Raw genomic sequence first — 10,785 nt, forward strand, 5'->3', positions numbered from 1 at the left:
TATCACCTTAGCAGATTTCAAAATGGAGGATACTGCAAGTCTATGTCACGCAAAAGAAGAATAGATTAACATAAATGGAGTTGGGTGTCGAAATGAAAGTCTACCAACGCGTTTTCAAGTTATTGCAAAGAAACAGCCATGCATTCACCATCGCTCTTTCGCTAGATTGCAATGTCGTCTTGGCCATTTCAATATAAATATACCCCATCCTTTGAAGATGAAACAAATCCTACAATACCATTCATGAGTAGAACTGTCTGTAAAAGAACAAGAAGAATAAGAAGTGGCCTCTTGCTCTGTGAAATTGTAGCCCAGTTAGTAAAACTGTCGTGAGGACGATAGGTCGGAAAAGAAGAGATGAGGCAGAGCACAACATTTGAATTAGAGGGAGTTTATTCTTCTCCTTCCCAACCAAAAATCGAGCAATTGCTTGGTGAAGTCAGAGGAGTTACGATTTCTGGGAGGAGAGTTACGGTAGATCACGATACAAGCTGTGTTACCGAGTCTCAGCTAGGTAGAAATTAATGGATGTGGCTATTTTTTAATTTTTTAATTTTTTTAATTTTGATAAAATACATTTTGTCTAGAGGATAAACAGATCGTTAATAAATTGTTACTGCTTCATTTTTTATATATTTTTGAATATACTATTATTCAAACATTCCTATTCTCAAATTCTACCTTACATGTGGCTGCCTGTGTTTGTATGGCCTCAGTTGAAAAACTGCAGGAAATTTGTCGCACTGCTAAGACTGTTCAGAAGGCAAATTAAGGACATGGATGGAAGACGACATCATTGTCGAAGGCTTGGAAACTATTTTTCTCTGATCATTATTATTGTTATATTATAAAATTATGAATAAGTACCTTACAGTAAGAAGTGCTTAGAGTTTGAGCGCTTTGTCTGATAGGAACGAAGGAAAATCATCCTCTTATTGGTATTCAGTATGTAGTGGTCAATCCAAAATAAAGGCACTGTGGTGAATGTTTTCCTTGGATTTATTTATTTTATGAAATAATTTTAGAGATATTTGTCTTTTATAAATCTGATTATTCATCATTAAAAAATGATTGGATTGTGTATCTAATCACTTAATAGTTATAGTATATATCTTATCATGATTTAATGAATTTTGATCTTAATATTGATAAAGTAGATATGTTATCTTTTGTCGATTGATAGAAATGCGTATAAACTATGAATGCTATGTTTATTAAGTATATAAAGGAGATATGTTATCTTTTGTGAATTGATAGAAATGTTTATAAACTATGAATGTTATGTTTATTAAGTATATAAATCATTAAAGAATGTTCTTATGGATCTAGATTTCATTCTATTGCACCAATCCATTCTTTTTCTACAAAAATGATAGATCATCAAATTCTAAGGAGATTTTAGATGGACAAATCAATGCATTTCATAAAATGTCATAAAACAATATTTTATGAATATTGGTGTTTAGTCAATTCTTGTAGGAAAAATAATTAATGAGTATAATGAAGTATTTATACATAGTATATTTGTACACATTTTGGGTACAACATTTAATATTACATTATTATGTTTGCATATGTAGCTTGCAAGAGATTTTTTATAACAAAATAAACTATTAATATCAAAATTTTCACCAAATGAATGAGCATCTAGGAGATAACAACTCATAGAAAGTAGATTTTAATAATAAAAATTAAAGCACCTTTGACAAATGAAAAAGTAATTCAAATGCACAATTTTTTTAATGAATACTTTTTAATTAGTATATGATGGCTGATAGATTTGTCCTTTTAATAACACTTAATTTTTACTCTAGGAAAATTTTCCTTAAGAACAAATATGTAATTATTGTTGTGTGAATCAAAAACTAATTTTTCTACAAATTTGAGATACAACTCCCTTTAAATAATTTTCAAAGAATAAGAATACACTAAGCAAATCTTAAAATATAATATTAACTAGAAAAAATCTAATATTCATGCATTGTCATGATATGAATGTGGTTTTCAAATTCAGTAATTCTAGAAAATAGATCTCATTTACTCAAATTTTATACCAATAATTTCAACTTAGTCGACCTTATAAACAACCATATCCTATGAGATACATGATAATTTTTTAAAAGATAAGTAGTCACCATGTTGAAAGATAAATTTACACATAAATCTACTTTCATTAATACTTAAGCATATGTATCTAAGCCTGTAGTAATCATTCATCAACTTCATTGACAAATTTTCCAGCATCATAAATCAAAATATAAGTATTAGGCGAATAAGCTCAAAATCTATCAAGATTTTTAAATATCTTTTAAAACATATAAATAACTTAATATGGCCAATGATCTTTGGAAACTTAGAGTTATCTAGCTCTACACATGAATATGATGGGGTTTCCAAATAATTGGAAAATAAAAACTACGAGATAACTAAAGAAACTAAAATAAATAAATAAATCTAGTTGTGAGCTCATCATTATGGTGCAATAGGGGAACTTTTTAAATTTTCTATGTCTTGTCATTGTGACATGCTTCAATTTCTATTCCTTATGCCCAAGAGAAAAATCCTCCAACATCATAAAAATGGGGAAAGCCAATATGTGCAATAATTTATTGTTTCTAAATGTCCCTATCTCTCTAACTTCAGTCACTTTCTTTGCATAAATTTGGATTTGATTGATTCAAAGGGTTGGTAAAGATTCAATATTTGCCATCTAGGAGAAATTGGCTATTGTTAGATCCTTTTATTCATTATATCATCGATATTTTCCTCAAAAGATTGAATTATAGTGTGTATAGGATCCATAGTATTCGTGTTGTCTTTTGATTGTTTCACATTAATCTGTTCAAAATAATTTTGCATAAAAATATTGTTCTTTATCAATCCCTTTAACATCTTCATAGATTTTTCATGGCTTTGTTTTCCTACAAAATTTATCCACTTTATAATATTTTTGAATAAATATTTTATACATTATCAACTGAATTTTTCATATCATTTTCCACTAAAACCTTAATCACAACACATTTGTAACTTTTTTCATATGAGATATGGCCACCATCCATGAGGTCTCTTCATTACTCCAAGATAAAATATCTCATTCTAGTTATTTAATGATGACCACAGTGTTGAATCATAGAATCTTTATATGTTAGTGATGTACTTGTTGTAGTTGATGTATGATCAACCCCACAACTCCCAAGAATCACCTATATGTAAACATTTACAATAGAAGAGAGAAGGAAAAAGCAATGGGGACAAAAATTGCTAGATCCATAGACAAGATATTCTTAATGAGAAAAAAAGTAGTTTACTATAATCAACAATGAATTAATCTCTATTCTTAGTTCTCAATATTTACATTGAGAGATCACCCTAGTAAAGGAGATCGAAACCTTAAAAAGGTCTAACCTAGGTTGCATCAAAATAATTAATTATTAGATGCCTAATGTTTAGTTTAAGAAACTAGAGTTAATTAGGAAATATTTAATTACTCTAACAACTACCCCTTAGGATAAACTTAGGGAGTAGCTAAAAACCTAGAAACTACTACTGAAAGTAGAATTGGGTCTCGACAAAAAAGGCTTGATGAGGTACCCAAGCACAACCAAATCTTTGAAAAGAGGAGAAATAGAGAAAACCACATGGGAAATTTCCTACTCCAAAAAGAGATGGAAAACATGTTGAAAGAAACTAGTGAAGGACTGAGGAAGCCTACAAACTAGGGAATGTTCTAGAAGATAGGAATAAAAGATGATCATGAAGAACACCACTAAGGCATATATAAGCTACAAAGCTCTATCAAAAGTAACTGCTAGTCTGAAGAACCTCTACTGAAATGGAACCCGACTAGGCAGAGAAGACTATAATTAGCATTCAATCAGGAGGTAAACAAAGGCAAACAAATGAAGTTGAAGATACAAATGGCATGAAGCATCAAATCCTAAGGAGTTGATCAATAAAATCAATGAAGCATGAGAAACAACATAAGAACCTCCCTAATGCAGACAAGGGTGAGGTGATAGGAAACTAGAAAAGTAGGCCAAAAGAACTACATCTCAAGGAACCACACTCAAGATGCACAAAGGAGTACATTTGTGTGTATTGAGGTGATCAATCTCAGACATGTCATGAACCTAATGTCATAGAAGGGACACTCACTAAACAAAGGAAGATGGAAAACAAAGAAAAAACATCAACCCCCCCCCATGGCACTATATTAGAGTAGTGCACGTAAGAATACAATAATTATCATGAGTGTCCTCAAATGAGACTGCTCGAATTAGAAGGCAAAACAAGGTAAACAATTGAAACAAAAGTATAGATGCAATATGAGACTTTATCTCAGTGTGTTTACAAGAATGTATACAAATGATGTCTCAATAGACTAGAAGAGACATAAGACTAATACAAAAGATAGTACAAGTCATGAAAAATCATCTGAAGCAACAAAATTCATCCTCAAACTTGAAACAACCAAGTTATCCATCAAAATGAAAAAATGAAAAGATATGAATAGAATGTGCTAGAGTAGAATCTAGAAAATGAACCAGCATCACTGAAAAGAGCTAAAAAATAACTTTCCAAAAATATAAAGATTTCTCAAATTAGAGATTAGATGCTCAAGATATGTCTCCCGGAGTGAAAAAAGGAACTCCAGATATTGATAATAGAAAAAACCATCAAAACAACATGACAACTGAAAAGTAACTATACCACTATGACAGGCTTAGGACTAGCTTTCTGATGAAATCTTGTTTACAAAAAATGAAGTTTATATGCTTGAGATATGAGCGAAAATATGAAGGTTGGTCCAAACAGAGCCCGGGGAGGTGATAGAGATACTGATACAATGTTGATTAGTACTGATGTCAGCAAGTGATAACTACAAATTTGACAATTAAATAGTTGTCAAGGGAAAATATTGCAAGAAAATGACCCCAAATAGAAAAAATATCTAACCACTAGAAACACAAAGCTAGACAAAGGGCTAGTGCTAGATAAAAAACTAGTGGCCAAAAAGCATGTGCCAAAAATATTTGTCAAAAAAAAAAAAACCCTCATGTGCAAAGCAAAACCGTCATCATAGAGATAAAAAATCGGCCTATAGTCTATGAGGTTTTGCATAGGGCCTACTAAACTCATAGAAATATGCCAAATAATTCCAAATCATGGGTGAATATAAACTATAAAAATCCAAAAATTATGGAAAAATATGCCAAAATAAAGTTCCCACCTTAAATAATCATGCTCAGGTCTCAATATTACAGACCAAATAAGCATCACTCAATGTAAAGAACTCCCCTATCCACACTACACATGATGTATGAGTAGAAGGTGAGATATGATATAGCCTAAGGGAATTGATAGCTCACATGCCCAAATAGAGTGCTTCCAAAAGAAACTTTTCTTTGTCAGACTGCATGCTCCAAATCCAGAGAAGAGTGGGGCCCTAGCTGAGTTGGCCACTTTGGGCAGCATTCCAAAAAAATGTTGGCAAAATTACTGGCACCAAATAAAGACATGATCATCAAAAATTTAATGAAAGACCAAACCATTGTGAGGCCCAAAAAATATGCCAAGTTGATTTAGACAAAAAAGGTGCTTCACCCAGCAATTTGCTCAACAATTTGTTGGAAGGTGGTAGAGAATTTTGTAGAGCTTGAGCCATGGTAAGAGGAAACCTTGGATCACAACCCATGAATACATGTGTAGACCATGCAATAAGACCTCTGAACCATTGTTTAGTCCACCAAAGCTCAATTTTTGATGTTGTCCCCAATAAATATTCAAATTGGGTATACAAAGATCCATTAAAAAATTCACTAAGAAAAAGCTAAGGTGTGAGGGATGGAATGAAGGGCTGCTACTAATAGCTACCTTCTCAACTATGTGGAATATGTGGAGATGGTATCAGGTCCTCCCAAATATGAAAGCAATATGGGAGCCCATAATCCAAACAAGATTGCACGAGTCTAGGTGTACTACCAAACATGAGCTATGGGGTTGATCCTACATCAACTACAACACTCAAAGATCCATTGAAACTCATGGCATCAGATACTCATGGTATTAGATACTCATGGCATCAGACGTGTCCCATCATTGTCAAAAGAAATGATGTGGGAAGCCTAAGATCGACAGCGTCAAAAACACCCATTCAAAAAGGAAGGGCCCAATACTTGTTGAATATAAAGATCTTTAGCAATGGGGAGAGGGGATCTCATGCAACTAATCATCAAGTCACCAATCACGTCGAAAGAAATTCAAGTGCTTTCATGACTAATGACTGTTGGATCATAGTCCAAGGATTTGAAGGCAACAAAGAAGAGGTTGGTGGAATGGACTGCAAGGTTGGAATGCCCCAAGAATAGATGGGCATTGACCCAAGGCAATTTGATGAACAAAAATTGTAATGCCTTCACCAAAGATTCAATGACTAGAGGATTAGTGAACCGATTACTAACTCTAGAAAAGATATATATTTTGTGGAGAAAAAAAAAATCACCTTGATTTGTGTGCCAAGTAAAAAATGGCATGGGTGTGTAATTTGTTTGCCTTAGATTTCAACAACATCTAAATTGGATGTATTTTATATGGAAATGGGGGTTTTCAAGAACTTTGAGCTTAACGATGATGTCCATTTTTGCTCAAAGTGCCTCAAAAATTAGTGATCTCCCAAATCTAATAAAAAAATGCTAAAAGTTTAGATCTGAAAACTAATACCAAATCTCTCAAGAATAGAATAGGGGCATGAAGATCTAGAGCACAAATACCATGTTGTAGTTGATGTAGGATCAACCCCACAACCCCCAAGAATCATTTGCATACAAACACCTCTCACAAAAGAGAGAAGCAAAAAGCTATGGAGGCAGAAATTGGTAGATCCATAGACGAGAGATTCTTGATGAGCAAAAAAGTAGATTGCTATGATCAACAACATATTAATCTTAATTCTTAGTTCTCAATACTTACAATGAGATATCATCCTTAGAAAGGAGATCGAAACCCTGAAGTGGTCTAACCTAGGTTGCATCAAAATAATTAATAAAATTATTAATTATTAGATGCCTAAAGTTTAGCTTAAGCAACTAGAGTTAATTAGGAAATATCTAATTACTCTAATAGTACTCAGTGCCACCTTAGATTACCATTTCTATCTAGTCATTAAAAAATTTACATATTATTTTTCTCCTTTTCTTTGATCCAACATTTATTTGACTCAAGATTTAGAATCAAGCAAAAGAGGTAGTTGAGATAGAGATTTTAGGCTCAAAAGATTAATGGATTCAATATCATGTCCACAAGGCATAGCTTATTCTTTAAGCTCCTCCTTATCCATTTAATCTTTCCATGTACTATTGACCATTTTCTTTGTGGAATCCTTTAGTTGGTGTACATTTATCACCCTTAAAGAAGTAATATTGAAATTATCCATTACAAAAATATTGTGTAGAATCCTTGAGGTTTCTATCTATGAATGGGTGAGCTCTCTCTAAAACCCAAGTTGTTGTATTTGGCACAAAGTCCACTCTAGAAGTGGTTTTCATCTTCCTAGATCTAGTAGTCTTCCCCTTAATTTTCACACAAAATTTTCCATAGGTTTGGATTTAGGGAAAACATTTATCCTCTTACTTTATATATCTATTCTATGGTATCTAAGTGAACAAACACATTCCTATTAGGTCTCCTCTTGTTGATTATTTTACTTGAATTAGAATGGGTAGATGAAATGTTTAAATAGGATCTATTTTACCTTTTTGAAATGGAACCTTAATTCATAGCCAATTTGAGTTCATTCTTATTGCTAGAAAAGTTATCATTTCAATTTTATCTTCATTTTTATCCCATTCAAGTTTAGGCATAAGTTTCCCTTTCCCTATTCATTATTTTACATATCAAATTTATCTATTCCATCATCTTTAATTCTAGTAATGGTTATCTTTAGGTTAAGAGTGACAATTTTTTTTAAATTGAACCTAGAGCATAATCTTCTTCTAAATTCAAATGTCATAATCAGGTTCCTAAATTGAAATGAACCTTTGCAAGACCCTTACCATAATTTTTTTGTTCAGAATTATAAAATTCTATAGTAAACTTTCTAAAGCCTACTTAAAGGTTTGGAGCATCAAAAATTTATTTATATTACAAATGACAAATTTAATAGGGAAAGAGATATGTTTCTTTTACTTTCCTACAAATTTATTGTTAGTATGAGCTAATAGTATGAAAATTTAAATCAACATAAAATGTTTGAATAAATATTATCTTAAGTTGATTGGTCTACCTTTAAAATGCTCAACTTTCATGTATGTAAATCTAGTGGATTAAATAAACTAAAAAATATATATGCTCACTAGCTACATAGTCTTGTGTAACATTCATTTATTAGCACTCTCTTGCAGCTTATTAATTGGACTTATGGAATAAAATAATCATTAACCTTTCTATGCTTTTCCATAACTCAAATGTAACTAAAATATAGGGTAGTTTTAATAATTTTTTATCCCATTTATCCATGGTTCATGATGTGACCCTTGGAATTCCCTTCTACATAAAAATAAATAGGATAACATATAAATATAAATTTACAAGATAATAAAAAATTTCAATTAGTTGTTTCCTTATAATATATTTTCAATATAATTTTTTTTCTCCTATTAGAATTACTTAAATGAAGAAATACATCCATTCCTGCCATAAAAATGCTTTTTGGGTGACCTTTAGTCTATGAATTAGAGTAATAAATGTATCCCTAATCTATTTACTAGAGGTGTTCTCTACTTAATAACCTAGGGAATCTTATACCACCCTTTTATAATTTCATGCTTCACTTTCTAGAAATTACACTTATGTACTTTTTCTTCATATTGGAGAATAAATGTATTAAAACATAGTAATGTTTCAGCTTGCATATGGCTCTTTTTATAGGATTTATAACCATAATATTATTTCTACTAATGGAAAACAACACACCATCATTTGCAAACCTAATATATTTTCTTAGCCATATCTATTCATACATTGAAAAAAAACTCTTTGCACTACACAATAGTCAGGAAAGTTGATTCTTCTATAAGGATTATATCTTTGCCTTGATCTCATTTTTTTCCCTTAATATCTCCACCTAAGATATTTTATGCCTTCAAACATTCCATCATTGGTGTACTCGTCTTTCTATAATCTTTCCTTTTTCCTAGCTGTATGTTCTCTTCTTACTTTCCCTATATTGTTCATCTCCTCATATTAATCATGGTGTTAACTTTACTTCTTCCCCTTTGAAAATAATGTCAATGGTTCCTATAACATTTATCAATGTGACTACTCCCCCTATGGAGTAGTCCCAATTTGTCATCAATCTAGTTTGAGTATAATCTTTTATAATCATGGATTGATGCTTGGCTATCTTTCTCTACTTTAGAAATCATAGGGGTATCACCACTAACTCTCATTTGGATGATACTTAAAATTATCCTTTTGAAGAGGTCTAGTAAAGATATGTGCTAATTATTCTTTAGCTAGAACATATTCCAACTTGGCCTCTTTATATTATGCTTTCTCCCTAAAAAGGTAATACTTAATAGAGATGTTCATTTTCTATAAGTGCATAACCAGCTTCTTTGATATGTTGATGGCACTTGTATTTTCATGGCTACTAGTTCCATCACCTTTTTTTGAATTCCATAAAGTAGTTGTTTAATTCAAACAATGTAAGTATAGTTTACTATTGTAGCTATATATTCAACCTTTTTGTATTCAGATATACAATTTTTCTTATGTTTGGCCCATACTACATGTGTCTTCCATAAAAGAAGAATTCACCCACAATTGTTCTCTTTATATCATTATATTTCCAACTAAGTTAGCATCTATAAAGAGATTGAGCTCAAAGGTTCCTTTGCAAGGATACCCTAAACCATATTCTTTAGTACAATTTTTCTATCTAAAGAACCCTTTTCATAGAAACAATGTGTGACCCTTTAGGATTAGCAAAGAATCTAGCCATGATATGTACTACTTGTGAAATGTCTAGTATATTATGCACAATATACAATATATTAATGATCATATATTACTAAATAATTTCATTCACTTCAAGAGTCTTATCCTCCTTTCATACTTTTCAATCATTCACCATTAGGGGTTCTTACTATTTTCGACTCCACTAATGAAAATTTGTTTATAATCTCCCTCAAATACATTGTTTGATTCATGAAGATATTTCTCCTTTTAATTGAGATGCTTATAGCCCAATGAAGAATATTTTTTCTCAAGTCATGGAAATTTTAATTTCATTCTTCATTTATTTATAAAACTCCTCAATCACTTTAACATCTCTTCCAAAGATGATATCGTATAAACATTTCTACAATCAACAACCCAAATCAAGTCTCTTCCTTCAAATAGATGTTGATGTTACTACTTGTTCTTACAAAAATAATGTTTATCAGATATCAAAAAATTCTCTAATACCATGCATGGGGTGCATGTTTTAGTTCATATAGGAATATCTTTAAATTTCATATTCTATAATTTCCATATACTAATAAAAATGCCTTATGTTGTTCTATGTACACTTTTTCCTTTAGGATTTCATTTAGGAATACAAGCTTGGATCTTTTATAAGTGGTAGATGCTTGGAATATCCTAGCTCCATCTAGTCTGGCCATTGATTCAAAGGTGTCCCCATAGCCAATTCCTTCACCTTGTGCATGTATACTTTGTAAAAAAGTTTGATCTTATTTCTCATTACTTCCCCATTTTCATTTATTTTATTATTTTATACCC

General features: G+C 31.4%; 1 long non-coding RNA gene across 1 annotated transcript; it reads left to right on the plus strand.

Moving 5' to 3' along the window:
- The first annotated feature begins 235 nt into the window (after positions 1 to 235).
- On the plus strand, positions 236 to 1,030 carry LOC149571090 (uncharacterized). Its single transcript, XR_016358408.1, has 2 exons — positions 236 to 514; positions 717 to 1,030. It is a non-coding gene; the product is annotated as an uncharacterized LOC149571090 (long non-coding RNA).
- Positions 1,031 to 10,785: the final 9,755 nt, after the last annotated feature.

This window comes from Cupressus sempervirens, chromosome 2, assembly GCF_028749045.1.
Source record: "Cupressus sempervirens isolate cs-2001-9-10 chromosome 2, ASM2874904v1, whole genome shotgun sequence".
NCBI classification, from domain to species: domain Eukaryota; kingdom Viridiplantae; phylum Streptophyta; class Pinopsida; order Cupressales; family Cupressaceae; genus Cupressus; species Cupressus sempervirens.